The 22,968-nt window shown below is 39.3% G+C and overlaps 1 long non-coding RNA gene across 1 annotated transcript; it reads left to right on the top strand.

Moving 5' to 3' along the window:
* The first annotated feature begins 684 nt into the window (after window positions 1-684).
* On the top strand, window positions 685-7,054 carry LOC137857975 (uncharacterized). The gene is made up of 4 exons (XR_011097446.1): window positions 685-883; window positions 2,955-3,056; window positions 4,834-4,890; window positions 5,787-7,054. It is a non-coding gene; the product is annotated as an uncharacterized lncRNA (long non-coding RNA).
* The last annotated feature ends 15,914 nt before the right edge of the window (window positions 7,055-22,968 follow it).

The raw sequence follows: 22,968 nt of genomic DNA, 5'->3' as shown, positions 1-22,968 counted from the left end.
GCTGCTTTATGACAAATTGAACGTTTCTGCTCTGGAATGTTGTATGCATTTGTTGTTGTTGTTTTGTTAAATAAAAAAGCACGCATCCTTATCTTTGCAAACTAGGGAGATTGGAGTTCATTTTTTTGAAGACCTTTCTGCTTCCTCTCCCTTCTTCTCTTACCACATGTGCCCCGTTTTCCCCCCATCTGTCTTTTGGGGGAGGAAGTCCCGTTTGGGGGCTGGGTGGGTGTTCCCGGGCTGGGTGGGTGTTCCCTCAGCCACCTGAGGGGAGCTCGTCCTGCCCCAGCTACTTAGCACCTGTGACTGAGGCTGCTTCTGGGGCTCTCAAATAAAAAAGGGAGGGGGGGGGGAAGTATGCTCTCTGCTTTGGTGAGGTTCAGTCGCAAGGTTTACCCCTGGTGCTGTGAGAAGGGCAGTTTCCTGCTGTGGCTGCTTGCTAATGACATGGTAGAAATGGGGGGAGGTGGTGGCCAGGGCAGTGAGCAGCACCTGGTAAGGGTGTGCAGATTGTGCACGCCCTTAGTGGGAACCAAAAGGACTGTTCCTTGGCCATGGGATGGCAGAGGTTGAGATGCTGTGGGGTGCTTCTTATCCTAGGACTGGCAGGGTTGCTGAGGGCCAGAAAGTGGGGAAACATCCTGAGGGCAGTCCCACAGCGATGCTGGAAGTATGGCAGGATGAAAACATATGCCAGTTCACTGAACCGAGCTAATACCACATCACTTGCTAGCCTATCCTTACTGATTCTTAAATTAAGTTTTCTTTTATGGATTTGTTTTGTTTTGAGGATTTAAAGATTCTTGTCCCTTTCTTTTTGTAATTATCTTTTTGCACTGCAGCTGTGGAGCCGTGCATCTCTCCCCCGGGCTGTGGGGCTCAGGTAATGGCAACAAGCGCCGCACCGTGGGTCAAGGAGCAGGCACAAGAAAGGCTTCCACCTGGCAGAATCATATTTTATTCCGTGGGGAGACAACATTTCTTTGCAAAACACTCCTCTGGCTTTAAAATAATACATAATAACTATAGAATTACCAAATGTCAGGTAAACAAAAAGTTATTAAGGATGACCTTATTAGTTCTATCTGCAATTCGCAGAGCGAGGTAATTGTCAAGTCTCACTGTTATTAGGTTGAAATAATAGTTTTGGGACCATCAACATTAAAATTTCATTATGATGGGACAAAAAGGCTCATGTATAATCAATAGTAAGAATCCATTATTATTGACTTGAAATGAATGAAGCATGAACACATTTGTGCAGATACGAACAGTTAGCAATCTTTTGAATAATAAAGAATTAACACTACACAGATAATGTCATTCTGGGAATTGGACTCGAACTTAAATTGGTACATGTCTCTTTGTTATGAAGTCTGATTCACATCCCTTGGTAACTCCCATTAAGCTGTTTCTCAAAATAACGTGTCTACAATTTTGTATTCTCAGATCTGTTTTGTGAGGGAGGTGGCTGAGCAGCTCGGGGTTGTGGTGGAGTGTGCTTGGTCAGTCGCTGGATTTGGTGGTGCCACTGAGAGCATGACTGCACAGGGATGCTGTTGATGCAGTGGCCATGACTGCATGGGAGCAGGCTGGGAGTGTGCTGTGGTTTTCTCCTGTCCTGCCTTGGGGCAGTGCTTTAGCACAGTGGTGTGTTGCTGCTTGCATTGCTGCTGCAAGGTTGCAAGAGGTAAGGGAGGTTGAATGCCAAATGGAGAAAAGTACAGATCCTCTGGAGTGTGCTGACTCCTGGAGATGTGGCCAAAGCCACGGACATGGTGTGCCGTGTTACCTTGTCTACCGTACGTGACGTGCTGAGACAAGCTGTTCCCAGCATGTTCTTTTCTGTCACTGTGGGATATGTCACGTTGGTGTTATCATTAGTCTCTTGTTTTCCATTGAGGAGGTGGACCCAAAGTGCACTTAGTGACTTGCCCTTTTTTTTATGTGCTAAGTCTGATGCATTTTTTTTTTTTTAAATGTACTTTGAGTTTCTATAAACTAAGTGCCTTTGAAAGGTGTTATTTTAAGGGTATTTCCACCTTGCCTACAGACTAACAACTGCTTCTTAGCATTATCTTCTGGCTCCAGCTCTCTTGTGCTAGTTTGCAGCTGCTAAGATACCCAGAATCATTGGAATTAGCGGTTGAATTTAGACTGGTGTTTTATAGGGAAGAAAGTCTGGGTTGCTCCGTGCCTGTCTCTACTACTATAATGAAGAACCTTAGACATGTAGCATTACTTTGTGTTATGGAACGTCCCTCAATGCTCCTACTCTCATGCCTTTTAGATTTCCTGGCATGGAGTACTATGGTAGAGTTTTCTATCCTGTTATGAAGTATCCCCACTCTGCTCCAGGTATTGGTTGTGCAAACTTACAAAAGCCCTCCATATGCATGCTAACCCAGCCAGAGAGCACCTAGGAACAGTCTCTTCCAGAAAATCTTCCCATTTTCTCTAGTGCTGACTGTCTTCCCTTCTCTGGCATGCCCAGTTACTGAAGGAAATAGGAGAGTCAACCAATACCTTAAAAAGAAGAGATTTTGTGGCTTTGGCACTTGACAGGCTTGAGGAGACTTTCTCAGAAATCTGGAAAGTCACTTTTTTTTTTTTTAATGTGAAATGGGAGTAATCATTTTCTTAGTCAGTGGAGAGGGAAGATAATTATTTATTACTTGCATTACAATAGCAGTGAGGACTCATTGGGCTAAATGCCCAGAAATTGAAAAGTTATTTAAGGAATTAAAAGTGTGTATTTTTTTTTTTTTTTTTTTGAAAGGCACCAATAATAATACTTTAGATGGGAGCCCTGAGAGGCAAATAAGTGGTATATTGCAATAGCACCTGCTTTAATCCATTAGAATGGGTATAATTATGAAAGAAAGAAAGAGAGTGTCATTTCCTTTCAACTTTTACCAACAGTGCGTTTCCTCTTCCCTATATTTAACTTTCAGCTGCTTTTCAGAGGTAAGAGAGGAGAATAATTGAGACACAAAGGACAGTAATCCAGCTGAGCAGCCCATCTGTTCCTGGGAGGAGCACAGAAAGGAAGGAAGGTACCACCAGTAGGGCCTTTAGATTCTGTTCCCTTTGCCTTGCAGTTGGGGAATATAAAAATCGGACCCTGTCCTTGGAGACAGGGAAGTTTATACTGGTTTATTTCCAATACAGCCTTCTTCGAGAAGGGGACTAGAAGAGGGAAGCCCTTAACATTTACAGAAACGAACAGACAGAGATCAAATGGTCTTAGAGCATGTAAACATATTGTTAATTGGCCTTAGTACTCAAAGCCTGTTTGACAAAGTGATGTACATGCATCCTTTTTCAGCATTTGTCCTTGGGAGAGCAGATACAGTGGATGGTGGGATGCCCTCAGTGAGAGAGACTGAGGGGAAATTATGAAAAATTATGAGAGGTGATAGAAAATTTTTGGCCTGTTAAAGGAGTGAGTCACTTTCTCACTTTTTATTTTATTTTTATTTTTTTTTTGACCCATGATGTAAGACATTGGTATTTCATTTACCTGTCTGAGGTGAGACATAAGGAACATACAAGTGTTTTAAACTTAAAAAAATATGAAAATAGAGGCAATTCTTATTACTTATTTAGGGCTGTACCTCATTTTTGAAGCTGTTCTTAAACTTTTTCTTTTAAAAGCAAGAGATATATGCAGGGCACATGAAAACATTTAAAAGGTTCTAAAGAGCACAAGCCACAAATCAATGAGTAAGTTGTTCAGAACAGCACTAACAATGAATATAACTGAGGATATATAAATCTAGGGAGAAGGAAACCTTTTTTTTTTTTTTTCTCATCTTGTCAAACCTCCTGCTGATTTATAAAATGGACAAGTTGCCAGAAAAATCATCAAAGTATGCCCACGAATTATACTGTAGTTTAAAAATGCAATACTATTGTATTCACAACACAGAGTATTCATCACAGATACAGCTCCATAATTATAATTATTAAACATAAATCCTCCAAACCAAATTTGCTACTTCATTAGATTAAATGATCACTGCAGAGTTTGTCTACCTAGAAGAATCCTATTTTTCTCCCGCTGAGTTGTCTTAACCTGCTTTTCATTTTAGCGCTAAAACTAATTTCACATAATCCATTTCAAAGCTGATTTTTCTATCATAAAAAAGTTTTCAGTTAAGTTGTAATTTTAAACCCGAAGTCTTTATTTTTCATATTTAAAAGTAGGAAACAGTCTTATCTCTTGTGCTTTCTCTGAGTGTCTACTTCCCTGCTATGCTGTTTGATCCCTGTTGACTTCTCTGTGTGTTTGCATTTGTATGCAAAAGTTCTTCTTGTACCATTATCAAGAACAGGTAATATATGGGAAGAGTCTTACTTGAATTCTTTTCATGGGCAAAATATTTCAGTTCTGTCTTTCTTGTAATCTATTTCAGAAACTTTGAGGCATTCAGATGATAAAGATATAGTGTCTTCCATAAAAAGTAACACTTCAAGTAAAAGCATTTACTTATAGGTTGTAATTGTTTTTTAAGTCATATTTATAGGGGGTAAATGCAATGCAATTTACGATAGTTTAAACCAACCATGAGAATACTTCATGCTCGTAAACTGAGTTTCACTTCTAAACTGTTATGAATACCCAAGAGACAATGAATTTGCACACATACATTTTAAAACCTGGGTTTTCTCCCCCCCCCCCCCCTTTTTTTTTTTTTATATATATGGAAACTACTGCTTTGCTGAATTGCTGCCTCATGTGTCTGGCCTTGTTTTATCCCTGTAGCATACCTGTGCCCAAATAATTGCAAGTGTAGGGACAGTCTAATTTTATTTTTTCTTTCTTATGAGCTGGAGAGCACATAATAATGCTGAAGAGATGCAAAGAGCCATTTTGATTATATTAAGGTAAGAGAATGTGTGAACTCAACAGAAACCCTTCTTGTATGACCCCTCCACTAAATGCAGCGTTTCAAATTAGAGAGAAGGATTTATTTATTTATTTATGTATTTTTAATAAGCAGTAATCTACTTACAGAACTGTTGGTACTGTTATTTCTTATTCTGTATAGAAGCCAGTATAGTGACAGAAACTGTAAACTGTTACTTCTTGGTGGATTATTTTTATTAGATGAGGGAAAAAAGTCTACCGGTTCTGCATGTTTTAGCATCCTTCTTATTTAAAACAAACAATGACCTTCCTTACCTTCCCTCCAACCAATGAGTCCAAGTTCAGACAAAAACGAGTTTGTCTAGCTGACTTGTCGAATACAATTTACAAAATTGATCATTTTTATTAAAATGAGATGAGGCAATTGTATCAATTCAGACAGAGTCTGTGAAAACAGTTCTAAAAATTTTGTAGTCACACAGATCAAATTGGCAAGAGCTGCCATGTTCAATGTTCTTCAAAACAAGAGGTGCGAGCCATTGAGAAATGGAAGTCCAGTCTTCAAAAACAAATCTGTTTGATTCTTTGAGTGCAAAAAGCATCTTAAAAATTTAACTTCTGTTTCTATGTCACTTTTTGACTCAAAAAGTGTTTTTGAACTTCAGAAAGACTGTGAAGTTTACCGAATTTTGAGTGGTAGTAGGAAGATTCTGATGAGAAATGTGTTCTGCTTACATCAGCTTCCAAAAGCTTCAGTCCTTGTTTAAACTTGTTCTGGTCTTTGATCTGGCAGATGGACTGGAAGTTTTTTTGTCATATGATAATTTATTATTATTATTTTTTAATTTCTGCCAGTGCGAAGATTTTGTGAGAAAATTCCCTCTCACCTGGCTCCTTTCCCATCTGTTCTCAGAGAAGGCAGGTGAACAAGAGACCTTGACTTCAGTGGGACCTAGATCTGGCCTTCAAAAACGTGGGATGGAGGGAGGGGAGGAAGTTCCAACACTGAGTTCTACAGAACATTTTGATCACAGAGAGTCTTGTTAGCCAAGCCACAGTTTTGTTTTGTTTTGTTTTTTACTATTACAGGCTTGTCTTACCTAAAACTGTGTAGAGAATGCTGTACGAACTTAGAAGAGGTGGTTTCTCAAATACTGTAGTTGTTTAGATCCCCTTGTTACAATTAACTAAAAAATGATTGTGCTTGCTGTTGGTAGCTATTTTCCCTGTGATGTTTGAACTTCCATTATGGCATTTGTTGTATCATGTAATATAAAGAGTTCTTTGTAATCACATTTTGACAGACAGCTTTAGCTTCTGCCTTGATTTTATTTCATGATGCACTACGTGATTTTACTGTTCTTGAGCAGCCCTCTTTTTAGGGAATGTGCAAATGCCACATGTAAAAATGAATTCAAATTTGTACCTATGTGTTTTCATATTTGTCATACTCACATATCAGAGGTATAATTGCACATGTACTTGACTGAAAGCCTGTCTAAATATCTTAACAGCTGCACTGTCTCAAGTTGGTTTAACAAAGTCTTTGGTTCTTTAATTCCCACTTTAATGTTAACAGAACTGAAAACTTTTAGAATGGGATTCATCTCACTTATTATACAGATCAAGAATCTAAGTGCCTAGACTAAGCTACTTTCCTGGCTCTCATCATGGGTATGCAAAAGTACCACTAGATTTGTCCCACTTATCTCAGAAACCTTGACCTACTGACTCCTCTCCAGTGCTTGTTGGGAGGGAATGATGACCCATGCGTTAAACACCTCAATGTTAAATTTAAACATAAATATCTAGCTTCTGTTCTTTCACCTCACCAGTTAAAATAACATTTTCTGAAGATGTAGACTTCTTCATATTCAAATTTCTCTTTTTTTTTGTTTTCCAGAGATGGTAACATAAAAACAAATACTGTTTTCTACTGTAGATCAGAGAACTGTTGAGGGCAGGAAATATACTGGCAATGAGAATTTCAGATCTCTCCATAAGCACTGCATGAATATCATGCAGAGAAATACCATAGAAATCAAAGTTTCAGACTCTGTCAGTGGCTTTCTTGGAGCAGCCAGCTAAGGATTGCACCCTTGACTGGGACTTGAGCAGCCTTTATGAACGGGTACAAAATCTTGTATGGAGAACTAGATAAAGTCACCGTGACATACATAGGTGCATATTCCAAAAAATCCACTATGCTTGTGTTTCCCTTTGAAAAAAGGGATTTATGTGAAAATGAGGAAGCTCATTAAAGAGAAACTAAAACAGGGACAGCCAAGAGAATTAAATCCTTGCATGCAGCCTAGATGCCACTCAATAACAGTGTATTGGAAGCACAAGGACAATACATAATGACTGAGTGTAAAGGTTTGAGAAAGGATGGAAAGTGTTTAGGGTAACTACACATTAGGGCGATGAAAGGTTGCTAGAAGCAAAAAAAAAAAAAAAAAAAAAAAAAGTGAAAATGTGTTGTCCTTTAAAAATCAAGTCCAAATTGAGAAAATAGAAAACAAAGTTCTTGTGAATTTTGAAATAGGATGTCGTGGACTAAAAAGAGTTAAGGCTAATGTGTCCTCCAAACATTAGGAAGTAGTCTGCTGAGGCTGTTCAGAGTGGTATGGACAGGAGGTGACTAAAAGGAATTGCAGTTACACCCTGTGCTGAGTGTCTGGGCATTGCAGTATAACGTAACATGCAGTAGATGAGGAACATGGCAAATAATCCACTTCACATTTAAAACGGGAGGCTCTGAGGTGATTTTCTTGTCTCAGGAGAAGAATTGGCTTGCTCTGGAACTTGTGTATTGTGGAGAGATCACCATGTTGTGGTGGTCACTGAAGTCATTTCTAGCATGACCGAGCACTCAGGGTGGGGTGGTTTTGTTGTTCTTTGTTTTGGTTTGGTTTTCCAGTGAAAGGAAAAAGAATACTGGTTTTGAGAGCCTCTTGTTGGATTTTTGTTTGTGTGTTTTATCTATTCAGTTCCCCAGGAAATTGACTCCTCTGATTATAAATTCTACTTGAGCAAGTGAGTGTGAGTGGTTTGTTTTCCAGGCAAGGAAGATTCCCATTGACCAAAATTAGTGCCATTTGGAGTTAGCTGATGTTTATCTGTGTATGGCCATCCCTAGAGACTGCTGCACAGCAAAGGGTGTATTTTGTATTTTAATCCTTAAAGGATTAAGGAGTTAACTCCTCCACTGAGCACGAGCATATATAAAACATTCTATCAGTAGAATCCTTTAAATCCTGAAGTTCTCCAAGTTGCCTCTAGTATTCAGGCTTGGTTCATAGTACTTTTTGCTCATCCAGATCTATTGGACTGGGCTCACGTTGTGCTTTTTCCCCATTTTCAGGAAAACATTCATATGTTTTTTCCACTTGTCACTTTGCTTTTGCTGATTGCCCTCTGCTCTTCAAATCATTCGTGAGTGAGGCCTGATGGGGCTTTTAGGACTGATACCTCTGTGCTGACAATGAGTGAGCAGTTCTTGTATTCAATAGCATGTGTTTGGTTTTGCAATCTGTCTTTGTTCCCACAGAACCAACTGTTTAGTCAGCTCTGTCCATTAATGGCAGACCACCTTGTATCATATTTATTTTAAAAACCATGGGAATATTGTTAACCAAAATAGCAAAATTGGAATACATTCAATCCAAAGAGATTTTTCTCCTCTGCATTCAAGGCATCAAAATTATTCTTCCATCAAAACATAACAATTGTTATGAATGATATCATAATACTGTGAACTGCTTAAGAGCTTCCACTTTAAAACTGTAATGGGCCATGCAGACAGAAGGGGAAAAAAAGGCTAAAAGCATAAATTGAAGATAATCAATGTGAATAGACCTTACCCATTGTGCAGTTTGAATAGGATAAGCACACATTATCTGGCATAATTGGTTCATGTGATTTTCTAATTGAAGAGAAGAAGTAATTAGAGCCTAATTGAACCAAAGTAACACAATGTCTGTCAGCATTTCTCCTTCTACCACACATTATATTATTACCTGTCATCTTTTGCTTTAGTGGGACTAAAAAAAAGAGGGGAAAAAAAACAGTATAAAACGTTTTGGAGTTTTCCTCGCCAAAGCAAAGGTACAGAAAAAAGACACTAAATAAAAACAAGTAAGACCGTGAGTAACTATGTACATCCATGTGCTTCTAAACTAGGAGTGTTCCATTTGCCTCATTAAGAAATAAATTGCATTTTGTAAAGTGATGTTATGAATTCAGTCTTATTAAATCGTAGGAAGGAGAATATTTACATCATATTTCTTTTGACTCAGGGCTCTGTACTTTCCACTTTGTCTTTCTAAATGAAGAGTTTTGCAGTGAAAAAGATGTGGTTGCTGTTTTTAGCAAAATGATGGAGAAAACCGTTGCAGACGTCTCTTGCTGGATTTTTATATGGAAAAAAAAATCCAAAATTGTCTGACATGAGAAGATGCAGTCTTCTCTAGTGAAAATTAGAGGTCAGTCCTCTTCATGTTGCAAAGCTTGTCAGGTTTCTTCCCCGTCATCCTGATATCAGCTATTAACACACACTGTTAGTATGAGAAATGATGTCTCTGTAACCCTTGAATGCTTTTGTAGCTGTTGCTATATTTTGTTTTTTCATTCCTGCATAGTAGTCTTCAAAGCGTGATAAACTCTTATTAGTGTTCTGCTGCAATGATTGCACAGGTCAGAGGTCCTTTGACGTTATTTGCTGTTCCAGGTCTTCAGACACAAGCTTCTTTCTGTCCTGATTTTGAGTTGCCCCAAAACTTGTGCTGGTGGAAGTGACAGCTGTTGCTAACGCTCAACTCCTTTCTGTCAGGTGTTCTCAGTCGCAGGGTACCTTTTTTTTTTTTTTTTCTTCTTTCTTTCTTTCTGAAGCGTGCTCTTCCTTTGCAGAAGAAAAAGGAAGCAGTTAGTGGGAATCTGAGGAGGTCTGGTCAGCAGTAATGGTGCTTTCTAGATTTAAAAACCTTTTGCTGGAAGCTGGAGATTGGCACTGTGAGAACTGGTTTGCCATGACTACTGCAATGCAGCCAGCTTGCGACCAGCAAGGGAGGGTAGGCTTACTGAGGTATCTTTCTCACCAAAGTGAATGAAGAACAGTTAGAGACTAGAACAGCAGAGGGATTTCTAAAAAGGTTTTTTAAGCTTTTATATCTGAAGGGCCTAAATTCATGAAATTGAATAGAAAGGCATTTATTTTCATCCTGGTGCTGTTTCAGAATCAAATAAGAGGTCTCACCATACAACTATGTCATTGTCTGGTGAAAACTGTGCTATCCTGTGTTGATGATGGGTAGGCTTGTGCCATCCAGCAGAAAGAGAAATTTTATTGAGAACAGTGGGAAACGGTAGAGGAATAAGTGAGTCTGAGTACAAAAAAGGGTAATTGTATGCAGGCTTATACACAACTTCAAGATGTACAGAATGAGGCTGTATGTCTCGGAGCTAGGCAGGCAACTAAAACTGAATGACTTACACTAGAAGAAGAAATGAAAGTACTTTTAACTTTTTTATTTTCTTTTCTTTAAAAATACTGGAAAATGATTGGTTGTATTTCCTCAATGAAATCTGAGGCAGTTCCTAGCTCCACCAATGCACTTAGAGAAATAATTTGGATGGAAAGGCTTTGTGGAATTTCTTCCATTTTTATTCTGTGGTCAAAATTTGACACACTGCCCCCTAGTATGTTCTGGAAAGGTTAGAAAGATGTTGTCCATTGGTATTGTCCCAATGGTAGTGGTTTCTGTAAGTTATTTTAATGGTGTTACTACTTACTTCTAAGCAAAGGAAACACGGGCAGTGGAAGACAACAAGAGTCTACAAATGACTCTAAACTCAGAGCTGAATAAATTGACTGGGCAGAGGCTTTGGCTGCCAAATTCCCAAGGCCAAGTGAAGTGCTTTCATTTAGGAGAGCCGACTTGTTTTGTTCCTTATGCTGGAATTTGGTTCATTTTCCATGAGAGGAAAGATTTCTATTTGATTCTCTAAACGTTGAGTTTAACTTTGGAACCGAAAGTTCAAGAGCTTTGTAGCCTGCAGCATTTCTTCTTCTCAGCATGGCAACAATGGAAGGCTCTGGATGCTCTTACTGACACCTTCTAGTTTTTCACATGTATTCACTTTTCCATTTCATGTTGTGACATTTTAGGTAGAATCTGTTACCCTCCCATCTGCTGTTGACCACCACTGGGGCCAGGCTCATTTCTGAATGTCATTTACTATTCTGAACTACATGCTTAGTGATGGATCTGTAAAAATGATTTGCTACATCATGTTGCTTTTTTCTAGAAGTGAGAAAGAATTACACTTTTTAAATAAAACACTTTAGACAAAGTAAATATTAAAATAGTAATGTTCCAGATGCTGCCACTGCCGAAGATGCATCCGTTCCATTTATCAGTCTCTTAACATGTGGGCTTTTTTTCTCCTGTATCTCTTGGGTAAATGCGGTGCACTTTGTCTGCATGGAGTAAAAATTGAATGTAATGACACGCTTTGCACAACCTGATGGACACAAAGGGACTAAATCTGACACCTGGCCAGGTGGAAATTCCCAGAGTGAGGGCTCTAAGGCTGAGCCAAACACCTGACTCTTGCATCATCTCGTTTGCTCTGATGTAAGGCATATGTTGGCAGCTGAGCATTGAACGTGGTCTTCCCAACCTGATCAGCCAGCACATCTTGCCAGCTGATAGCACTTAGCCCTCTTCCTTCCTGACCTCCAACTGTCTACATAGTCTGTGTATGGCCCAAGTCCTCCCTAAGGACTGAGGGATTGCAGCCATCTCTCTGACAACCAGTACTTGTGAGAGGTATGGACAGCAGTGACGTGAGCTCTACAGGCTTACCAAATACCCCCCTGCCTTACTGCTTACCCTAAGCTTCCATTAAGCCTGATCTAATGCGTCTTCCCTTCTGTTGATTAAATTAGCTTGATTAAGACTAGCATATATGACTATGCTCCAATCATATGCCCTGGCTGATTGCAGTGTCAATATGTGTGTAGTTAAACTCTGTTTTGCTTTGCTTAAGCACTGTGAAACTTTGACTATCTTTAATAGCTCTACAATTTATGCTCATTGACAATGGATGCAAAACAAAATGAAATTCAGATTGTAGTGAACAGCCTCATTCAATCTATGAGTTTAATTAAATGAGTCTCTTCAGGAATGCTAAATATGAAAAACTTCTTTGCAGAAGAGACAAAGCTACCAATGTATTATGAAGGCTGCACACCCTGGAAGTGAGGTTTTGATCTTTGTGTATGTTCTTCTTTTTGTTTGACAATACATCTCAATAAGGTTTTACCACCAATGCCTTCTGTTCTCCTTGAGGCATATTGTGCTGATGTTTGAATGTGTAATTTTAAATGCTTCTCTGTGTTGTCAGCCGTAAGTGTGGGTGGAAATGTGTAAAGATCAAATGGATATCATCTGTGTTCCCTGAATGCTTTTCATCTAATTCTTCCAAAGCTTGCAACTGTTGAGGACATTAATGTGGAAGAGTAATCTCAAAGAAAGTCAAAGGCCAAGCTGTTTTTATTTTTCAATACAATGGGCCTCATTCATTTGGAAATTGATGGAAAATTAAATTAAGCATTTGCATGTACTGTAGATTGATGGAGGTCATATTTCCAACTCACTTTACAATTACTTACATTGCAGGCTTCCTCACAAAGCAGATAAGTACTATAGGTAATCTCACTTAGGGCAAATGTGGCAAGGATAGTTGTTTGCAAGTGCCCATAATATTTAAGTTTGATTTTTACAGTCCAGAAACACCAAGAATCTAACTGTGGAACCTAAGAGTACTGTTTTCCCCCCAAATACAGCTGCGTCAAAATAGAGTTTCACGTATGGCTTTGGAAGGTTGGGGGTATTTTGTTCTTCTTCAATTACGAGTTGTTATTGTTTGACTCTTTTATTTGCCTTAATTAAATGGGGAGAGAGTGAGAGAACCTAATGACAATGACTGGATATTAAAACTCTTCTTTATGCACCTTCCCCATCTGTTCCTTCCAGTGCAAGAATTAAGGAGCATCATATACTTTTTTTTAATATTTTTTTTTTCCTAAACGTGTAGGCAAGCTCCTACTCCCTGCTGCAGGGTGTTGTTCATGGTGAAGTTTACAAAGTTTCCAAGTGATTCAGCAGATCCATCAATCAAAAAATCCATCTAGAACTAAAGAATAAAAAGAACCATTTTTGGCTCAGAAAATTTAAGGAGATGTAATGGCTCGAGACTGAAGTACCTCACAAATATTCTTTCCCTCATTTTACATTCTCCTTTTTTCATCCACCGTTGATCAGAGCTAAGACAGGCTACTCAGCTAGACACATCTTTTTTTGTGCTATATTTGCTCTTAGCTAATTTAGGCTGAACACAAGGGTGTAGTGCTATTCCATTTAACTGCATGGGCATCCTCTCTTCTCAGATTCCTTTCTATGCTGTTACCTACTAAATAAAATTGTTCTAAGGGAAGAAAAGACAGGCTTTAAAACTCATCTCTTCTGCTTAAATTAGATTAACTGGATTTCACCACTAAATTTAATAAGTGTCTACAGAACATTCCTCACAAACGGATTTGATATTTTGTTAATTTGAAATAATTTTGATCCTGTCTTATTTTTTACCTCATTAGTCTGAAGATAGCCACAAAAAATGTTGCAAATAAATATAAAATAGTTAGTTATGGCAAAGCAGCTCTGTAGATTTTACATAGGAGAAGCCTAAGGTGCTTACTTTGAAAAAGTAATGAACATGGGCTTATAAGAAAGTTTTTGATTGATTTACTGAGATTATTGTTGGTTATGGGCTTTTAGAAAATGTGGCTCCATTGCTCCTTGATGTTCAGCAAAACAAACAAGCAAAAACAAACAAAAAAAAACAACCTAACAACTGAACCCTTGAGGAGCTGTTGTGGACACTGGATGACTTTATTTTCATTCACTTAAGGGGGCTGTATATCAGATCTCAAAAATTAGTCCTTAGAATTTTTATTCTATTAAAATTAATGGTTAGTGCTGCAGCATAGGACGTCAGTCCTCTTGTCCTGTTGAACTTGCTGTTCAAGCTGTTGAGGGAAGAGTGAAATGTTGTACAACTCTGTCCTCTTTGGGCCAGCTAAGGCATTAAGTGGAGATGCAGGACAAAGGTATCCAAGGGCAGCAGCTGCATTGTGGAGCCTTGGCTGACTAAGAACTGGTCTTAGTCTTCAGCAGTGGCACTGTGAATTAAATGTCCCCTGGTCACACATGCTAATGGCAGAGCAGCTTCAATTCCATCTCCAGCAACAGAGACAGACAGTAGAGATGGGAGTCCACCCTTGTGCCAGTAGCATTTATGGTAATTTTGGATGCAGAACGGAAAAAGAGAGAAAGAGAACTTTATCCTGATCTTTCCCTCTGCTTAACTAAGGACTCTCAGCTGATAAGGCTTTTTAATAGTCAAGAGCATCAAAAAGGGGAAAATGAAAGGATCTTGAGATGACAAAGAATTCTCTGCAATGAAGATTGACATTACAACAATAATGCATCCTTTTGTGAGCTTGAGGATGACAAACTTTTGTGTGTTGTCTCTTACTGCTAAGTCATAATATGCTGAACTAAATGCACCAGTTTTTGAGGCTCAGGTTAAGCCTTTAGAACTATGGTTTCAGCCTTGCATCTAATGTGCTTCTGTAAATTATAGTGAGATAAAATCATATATTTAGCCATCTGTATGTGGTAGATTGTGCCAGCAAATAATTGCATGTGCAAGAAAATGAAAGCCAATGTTTGAAAACTTGGCTCTCTGTTTTTCTGAAGTAATTTTCCATTTGTGGTATATCGTAATATAGTAGCAAGTTAAAGTGTGTGCAATCAATTATTTGGATAAAGCACCTCCGTTTTGCTGAAGGTACCAGTGTTGAAGAACTATAAAATAGTGAGGTGAAGGAGAAAAAAGATTTTTCTACATTGAAAACATCAGCTCAATATGTGGCTGCAGTAAAACTAAGGCAAATGGATACCAGCAGGCATTATGTGAATAGGGCGAAAGAAGGATCCAAAAACGTTTATACGCAAGGTGAAGGTAGAATCTCATCTCATCTAGAACCCCACTGTACAGGAAAATTATTACCGCCTTTGCAAAAGTTATATTATACAACAAGTAACCATAGCTAGCTATTTTCTAGGAATAGTTTTACTATGAATAATGTATGCTTATGTATATTCTTACAGGAAGTACTTACTGCTTATGTTTCTAGCTGGAGGAATAGAAGCTCTTCTGTGAGATTACGGAGACATACTGAACAAAACATGGTTTTGTGATGTGCAGTTCTGTCCTGAAAAGAGCCTCTGAAATAATTTTGTATTCATTTGACTTGACAAAATTCTGTCAAATAGAAATTTGCCAATAGATTGAGCAAATAACTCTTAAATCTTCCAACTATTGGAATTCACTCAGTGTTTCACATTTGATAATGTTTCATTATCAATCACTTCACAGATGTCGCGCCAGCATCAGGATAACTGGGAAGAAATGGTGACTTCAATGGTGATGTGAGAACATTTTCCCAAAAGGTTTTAGGCTAAAAAATATGTACAGAATAAGTAGTGCAAATCCGTTGAAAGGGAACACCTGCATATGGCAGGAAGAAATGGATGTATTGGGATTACGCGTTGTTTCTGAATGGAATATTTTTGTTTTGAAGAGAGAAGAGGACCACTAAATACAAATCTATTATTGTGTGAAGAGGATAGCTTGAATTTATTTCCATTGGAACTTGATTATATTTTTCAAAGTCCTTTCACAGTCCACAGAAAAGAAGCTTAAAAATTGCTAGTGAGGAAGAAACCCCCAAAGGTGCTGATCAAGTTCAATATCTGATTGTTAATAAGGAAAAAGTAACTCTAAAATAGGATTCAATTCTTGTATTTTTCTACCTATGTTTGGTTTTAGTTGCAAGATACTTTTGCTTTTGAGACAATTGTTACCAGAATTTCTTCCTCGTTTATGTCCCTACAGACAACAATCTCAATGTCCTCTTGCCCGAATCCTCAGATTCAGCTGCACAAGTGATGATTAATATATATGTATATATCTATCTATCTATCTATCTCCTCAATTTTTTCATTATTCTTGATGTTTTATGCATCTCCAATTTATTAATAGCCTTTCTGGACTGTGGATATTAAAATCAAACCCTGTATTCCAATACTAATCACCCTAATGCAAAGCTAAAGGAAATTCTTGATTTCATCTTGGTATTCCCCTTCTTCAAGCACTTGAGGATCAGATTAGCCCTTTGGCAGCATCACTGTGTTTAGGATTCATGCTCAGCTGATTATTGGCAATGGCTCTGAAGTCCTAGTCACAATTTGTGCTCCACAGCAGAGAAGCCCATAGCCTGTACAGCTACACAGTGTTCCTAGATTAATAGCTTTAAAAGTGACATAAAAATATGTTCGCTGGGCAGCAGGTTGTTCAGAATCTCTGCAGCTCCGGTATTAATTAGGTATAAAGATTTCAGCACTAGATGATATGAAGTGAGATGATGGAGACCTTAAACTGTAGAAGCTGAAATTTCCTGTGTGCTAAGTCAAGGTGATGATACATTGCCTCCGTGCCAGGAACTACCTAATTGGTATGCATAGTTACTGCTAATGACTCCCCTTCTCCTCCATTTCAGGCCAATTCAGCAGCCATACTGGTTGCCATGAGGGAACTTTCAAACTGAACACCCTGTCAGCAAACACCTCAGAGCTACCATCTGTTTCCTAAATGAAATAATCAAATATTGCTTAAGAAATAACACAACGTAAAAGGTAATGTTATGCAGATTGACTTAAACCTCAATGGGCGGTCCTCTAAGCTGCATCCCCTCCATAAGGATTTCCTGTTTGGTCTTCCAAAGCTGTATAACACCACCATCTTTAAGACAACTTTAAAGACATGGGGTATACAAAACAAGTTTGTGTAATGGCAGTGTTATATATGGAGTGGTAATTCGTGTCAAGAAAATGGTTGATATTAATAAAGAAGGGGGAGATTTGGGAGTGTGGCCATGGGGTTTGGAAAGCCCCGTGGTTGAGATAATATTAGACTCTTAACGATGAGGCCATCAGGAATATAAAAGAGTTTAGAGGGAACAAAGAAGGGTGATTCAGCAGACTCCATGCAGTCTCCAGTTTCTTGTTCTCCAGCCATTAAGGCATGGAAGTTTCTGGGTGCTTGCTGTTGTTGTTATATTCAAAATTGTTTGACCAATGAAAAGTTGTTTTGAAAAGAACTGCTGTGGAGAGAAGGATATAAGAGGGGAGCCTGCCCTCAAGATTTAAAAAAAAAAAAAAAAAAGGGAAAAAGGCAACATGATATGATGAAGTTGTGTCATCAATAAAGAAGCAGAAAGAAGGAATGAAAAGGTACAGGCTAGCAGAACAGAGACCAGGATGGAACAGGCACATTGATGGCCTCATGAAGATAGGTCTGGTCAAACTCGGCAAACTGCTCAGAGAAGCTTGTACAGAAAGTCGCTGGAAACAGGCGCACTGGAGCTGGAGAGAAGCTCAAGCTGAGAGAAGAGGACCCACGCACACAACTGCCCCTCGCTGGTAAGCAGCTGCACGTTATGGGGAATCACACGTCCTTAGGAACAGAGACTGTCCTGGTAACCTTACAGCTTATTCTCCTTCTTAACAATCGGACAGTTTATGATCCTGAAATATGGGACCAAACTGAGGTCAAGGTGTGGGACTCTGCAACTAAAAATGACAAGGTTGCGGTGGGATTGCTCGGCACCTGGCGAGCAGTCTCTGAAGCCTTAAAGAGCCCTGTGGAACCACAGTCAGAAACGTGTGGCTTGCCAGACAGTGAGGGAGCTGCGGGCTCCTTTACTGCTACGCCATGGGCCCCTCTGCTGCTACAGCCATCGAAGGCTTTTGCTGTTACCTCCCTGCTGACCTGAACGTGCCTTTTTGACCCAGGCTTATTGGCCTTGAAAAGGAGACGGATGTGCTTTTCTTCGATCCGGGAAAAAACGGGATACTGGTTTCCCCGTCCCAGGTGCCGGGTCCTGCACCTGGGACGGGGAAGCCCTGGCTGCACGTACAGACTGGGCGATGAGACGCTGGAGAGCAGCCTAGAAGAGAGGGATCTGGGGGTCGTGGTAGACAGCAAGTTGAATATGAGCCAGCAGTGTGCCCTGGCAGCCAGGAGGGCCAACCGTGTCCTGGGGTGCATCAAGCACGGCATCGCTAGTAGGTCAAGGGAGGTGATTGTCCCACTCTACTCTGCGCTGGTGCGGCCTCACCTCGAGTACTGTGTGCAGTTCTGGGCACCGCAGTATAAAAAGGACATGAAACTGTTGGAGAGTGTCCAGAGGAGGGCTACGAAGATGGTGAAAGGGGGGAAGACGTACGAGGAACGGCTGAGGGCACTGGGCCTGTTCAGCCTGGAGAAGAGGAGGCTGAGGGGAGACCTCATCGCAGTCTACAACTTCCTCGTAAGGGGGTGTCGAGAGGCAGGAGACCTTTTCTCCATTAACAGCAGCGACAGGACCCGCGGGAACGGGGTTAAGCTGAGGCAGGGGAAGTTTAGGCTTGACATCAGGAGGGGGTTCTTCACAGAGAGAGTGGTTGCACACTGGAACAGGCTCCCCAGGGAAGTGGTCACTGCACCGAGCCTGACTGAATTTAAGAAGAGATTGGACTGTGCACTTAGTCACATGGTCTGAACTTTTGGGTAGACCTGTGCGGTGTCAAGAGTTGGACTTGATGATCCTTAAGGGTCCCTTCCAACTCAGGATATTCTATGATTCTACATAAGGCCTGAAGACCACCGAGTTGCTTGACAACTTAAAGCGAGACATATTGTTCAAAAGGAATGGAAAATGGAGACTTGTTTGTAATCAAGAAAAGGAATGGAAAATGGAGGCTGTTAAGTCATTAAACTTAAAGGATTGTTTGTTACCTTTTCTGATTGTGAATTTGTATAGGCGTACTCAAGTTTAGTAAGTCATGGAACTTAAAGGATTGTTTGTTCTTTCCTGATTGTACATATGTATAGGCATACTTGGGTTTAGTATGTAAAAGCCATGTTCTATATGTTTAGAATGTTTGATGTTTGTGTGTGTGTGTGTGTTGGTGTAGACTCCCCGCACACCCAGCGCTGTTTACTTGCCTTTTATACCTTTTAGAAATATTTGTTTTATAAATATTACAAAATTCAGATTGAGTTGAGACCTCATTTATAACAGTGGCTAAAGACCTCTTCCTGAAAGGTCATCTGTTTTCTGTGGTAACCAACTGCAAAATAAACTTCAAGAGATTGCAATTTCAGGAATAGGTGTGATCAAATGCATTTGGCTGCTTTGTGACAACTTCATCTCTTCTATATATATACCTGGCTACCAACCCCAGAGAGGGCCATGTTTTCAGTTGACCTGTATGAACCATTGAGCAACACGGGCTAAAAGTAGCTGTAGTTCTGAATTCCTTCCTATTTCAACCATGCATTTTGAAAGACTTGAATTTAACAGTAACTCAAATATGCAAGAATCTGTTGCCTTTGCAGTCTCTGTGGATACAAAGTCTTGTTGCAGAACTCTCCTGCAAAGAGATGTATTTTACACCCTTCTCATTCTGAATGAAATTAGTAGCAAAGTGGAACAGGAATTCACTAACATCTCTTCCCAAGGTCATTGCTACTGCTATGAAATAGTATCAGCAGGACTGTTTTGGCACTGCCTTTAAAAGGTGACAATTTTGGGGAGTAAATAGGAAGTTGGACAGAACTGTCTCTGAACCTATTCTCCGTTTGCATTTATTATACAGTCTTACAGGCTAGGTGATTAAAGGCAGTATGTGTGTACTTTGCTATCTCATATTTGGCAGTGGCTCAGAACAATTATAGCATAGCTTAAAAATACAGTTTTATGGATTTTATTATTTTTTTTATTTCCAGAAAGTGACAAAACTGGCATCTCAGAAGTTCAGTCTTCTGTAATAATGGATATATTTATAAAAGTGGATTGAATTTAGTATGATGTTTCAGAAACCCTAAAAAGGCTGAGGTGACTCATAAGGTCTAGAAGGTATACTCATAAGGTATATAGATGGTCAGGTCAAAATGGATATAGTCAGACAAGAACATGTCAGTAATCACAAATTTAAGAAGGCCAAGGAAGAATTGGGTTTAGGTATGTTAATGAAGAATCAAAGTCACTGCATTTGGATTTAATGCACTTTGGTTAATGGCTCCCAACATGCTGGAGAGCTAGAATAAAATATGTAGCTATTGCTAGCGTTCTTGGGCCTTTTCCAGAAACAAGTCTAGGCAGCACTGATCTTTTGTCTCCTTTAGAAGAATATAACTCTGGAGTCAATTACTCAAAATTTAGATTTAAGCTAATGTAAAAGAGAACAAAATGTACGTCTCAAAGTGAGCCAAATAATACTTAAGATGAGTCTAAATTTGGGAAAGTCATGCTGTCTTTCATCCCTTGCATTGCTAGCTTTACGATCATATGGATTTCTCATAGGCCATATGCTATCAGAAACCTGTAGTTGTTGTACTTTTGCTGGACCTAGCATTCACTTATCACTATTTAACTTACACACCCATATCCATAGTTAGCTCTGAATTTGGCCATTCTGTCCTGTTGTTATTTCAAGTGCTTTTTTTGACTTTTTTTTTTTTTTTTTTTGGGTCTTCCAGCTTCCAATTTTCTACTTTTGAGTTTCAAATTTCCTTTTTCTGTCACTGTGTTACTGACTGGAGTTTTTCAAATCATTGGAGCTTCTCTCTCCATCTTGATCAATTCACTGCCTTGAAATACAGAAGAGCTAGTGATCTCTTTTTCCCTTTGCCTCACAGGTGAAGGCTCTGGGGATAACAGAGGAAATTATGCTGGCAGCTTAATACGAGTCCATCAGTAACACTTGGTATTGATACTATGCATAGAATGAATCTATTAAAAAGTCAAAGAATAGCATTTATGAAAATACAGCATTTACAGCAATATTTTGCCTTAGCATCAGCCAAGAAATATATTCATGTAGAGCGACATAATATTCAGTGGAGTGGAAAATAGTTTATGTAAAGTTGTCCTCACTATGAAATTGTATCAATACACAGGGAAAAAGAAGAAATTTTTAAAGGTAGGAAGCAAAGCTGTTCTGTTACTTCATGAAAAAGGCTTTTATACGTGATAAAAATTAGTTTAGACAGCTAAGCAAAAAAGCTAATTCACAAGAATTACCAAAGAAAACAAGTCACAGGCACTGTAAAGAGTGGTTACATTAAGGTCAGGACCTCATAAATGATCATGACAGGAAATCGTATGCTCTTTTTGTCTGACCTGCATGAAATATCCATATGTCTTCCCTAACTCATAAATGATATTAGGTCTGTAGTGTGACTCGTTCGTAAACCTGTCTTTGATAATCCCCTGATGGATGGTCATGATTTCGAGTGTTGAGAAGACATTAATAGTCTGGTGGTTTGGGTGCTCCTTATGCAGATCATCTCTTCCCACAGAAACGAGGGAATGTAACAAGGCAAAACCCTTCAGTATATATGTTTCATTCCTGTCCAACTAAGTCTTCAGCCCCTATGGATGAGTGAAGGGCCAGAGGTGTGCACTTTGAGCCTGAGTTCTCACTGCTCTTCTGGTGCCTCAGTGCCACTGATCTGTGGCCCCATGGTTCTCACTGGCTGCTGCCATTCCTTTTCAAAGAAATAAGAGAGGAGGTAGAGAGCAGTTAACACAACCCCAGCTTTAGGCTGCGGGTGTATGTTGGATCCACTCACTTTTCCCCTTTTGACTGGGCCTGCAGCCAGAACCCTAGAGTTCTGAAAGGGAATGGATACAAGTGCAAAGATTTGTGCGCTCAATTAGCTCTAATCAGGTGTTTGAAAACTTGAAAACTCTAGAGACTTTTTTTCTGGTTGCATCGACTGTGTTATCTAGAGGGTATTCTACTGTTGTCTTTCCTCTTTCACTCTCTATCTTTATTTTGTTGCATGCACTCTTACATGTGTGTTTATGTAGTGACTTTGGCAGGTATTTGATCTATGACTTTGTTGAGTTATGCAAGTATGAAGTCCAAACTATTCCTCAGTAAAGCTAATATTACAGTGCTCTGATAATCTCAGAAGGGTATATTAAGATCCAGGGCTATGTCTCAAGTAAGTATTTTCCATATTTGACAAATATCTAGGAAGTCAGAGTCTGAGTTTAGGTAAGCTCTCTGACTATCTCAGTATCTTAGAATATCTTCAGTGGTTGTTTCATTTTAGCAGTTTCCCTTGAACTTTGCAGCTTCTCATACCGAATAATAGAGGAGACTTACCTGTGCAGACATCTGATGTCTGAGGTAAATGTAAAATAGGATCGAGGGACTACTAATGAATCTTGCTAAAACAGTGGTAAGCTACATGCAGTTGATAAAAACTGTCTCTGTTTTTGGTGGAGGCAAAGTGTGTTCAGTGAAACAGAAAGGTTTTGTATACTGAATTCTGCAATCCTTATACAGCAATGTTGTCCTTCGTGAGCTGATCTCCACATATGTTTGACAGGGCTCGTAGGCTGCTTCTGCATTATGTTGAAGTGACTGTCTTCTTCGGGTAGTGGCAAAATCTTTAAACATCTGGAGATATTACCATTCCAAACCAGGCACTGCAGGAATCAGGATTAAATACAAGTTTTCATCAGCTTACTGTTTTCATTTGAGTCAGTAACATCCTTTTAAGCAGAGCTTTATAACATTTCCTTAAATATGACAGACCAGATATTTTGATGCAATAAATGTTTATTAATAAGATAATCACTTTTAACTGATAGTTCAAGAAAAGGAATGGCAAAGTGGACTTGCATCTGTGCCCACATGACAAGCATTTTGCTTTTTGATGGAAGTAAGAGGAAGAGGGCTGCTAACACCCTTATAAAATTTTTAAATTATGTGATGGGATTGGTTTGAAGTATTTGGAGTGAATATGACAGTGCCATCATTGGGAGCAGAACCTGTGATGTTGCAGGAACCAACATGTGTCTACAAAATCATTAAATTAAATTTTCTGTAGAAGGGGAAGAGTGG

The sequence above is a fragment of the Anas acuta genome, chromosome 5 (genome assembly GCF_963932015.1).
Source record: "Anas acuta chromosome 5, bAnaAcu1.1, whole genome shotgun sequence".
NCBI lineage: Eukaryota > Metazoa > Chordata > Aves > Anseriformes > Anatidae > Anas > Anas acuta.
The sequence above is the reverse complement of the archived record's forward strand: the minus strand, read 5'-3'. Positions and strand labels throughout refer to the sequence as shown.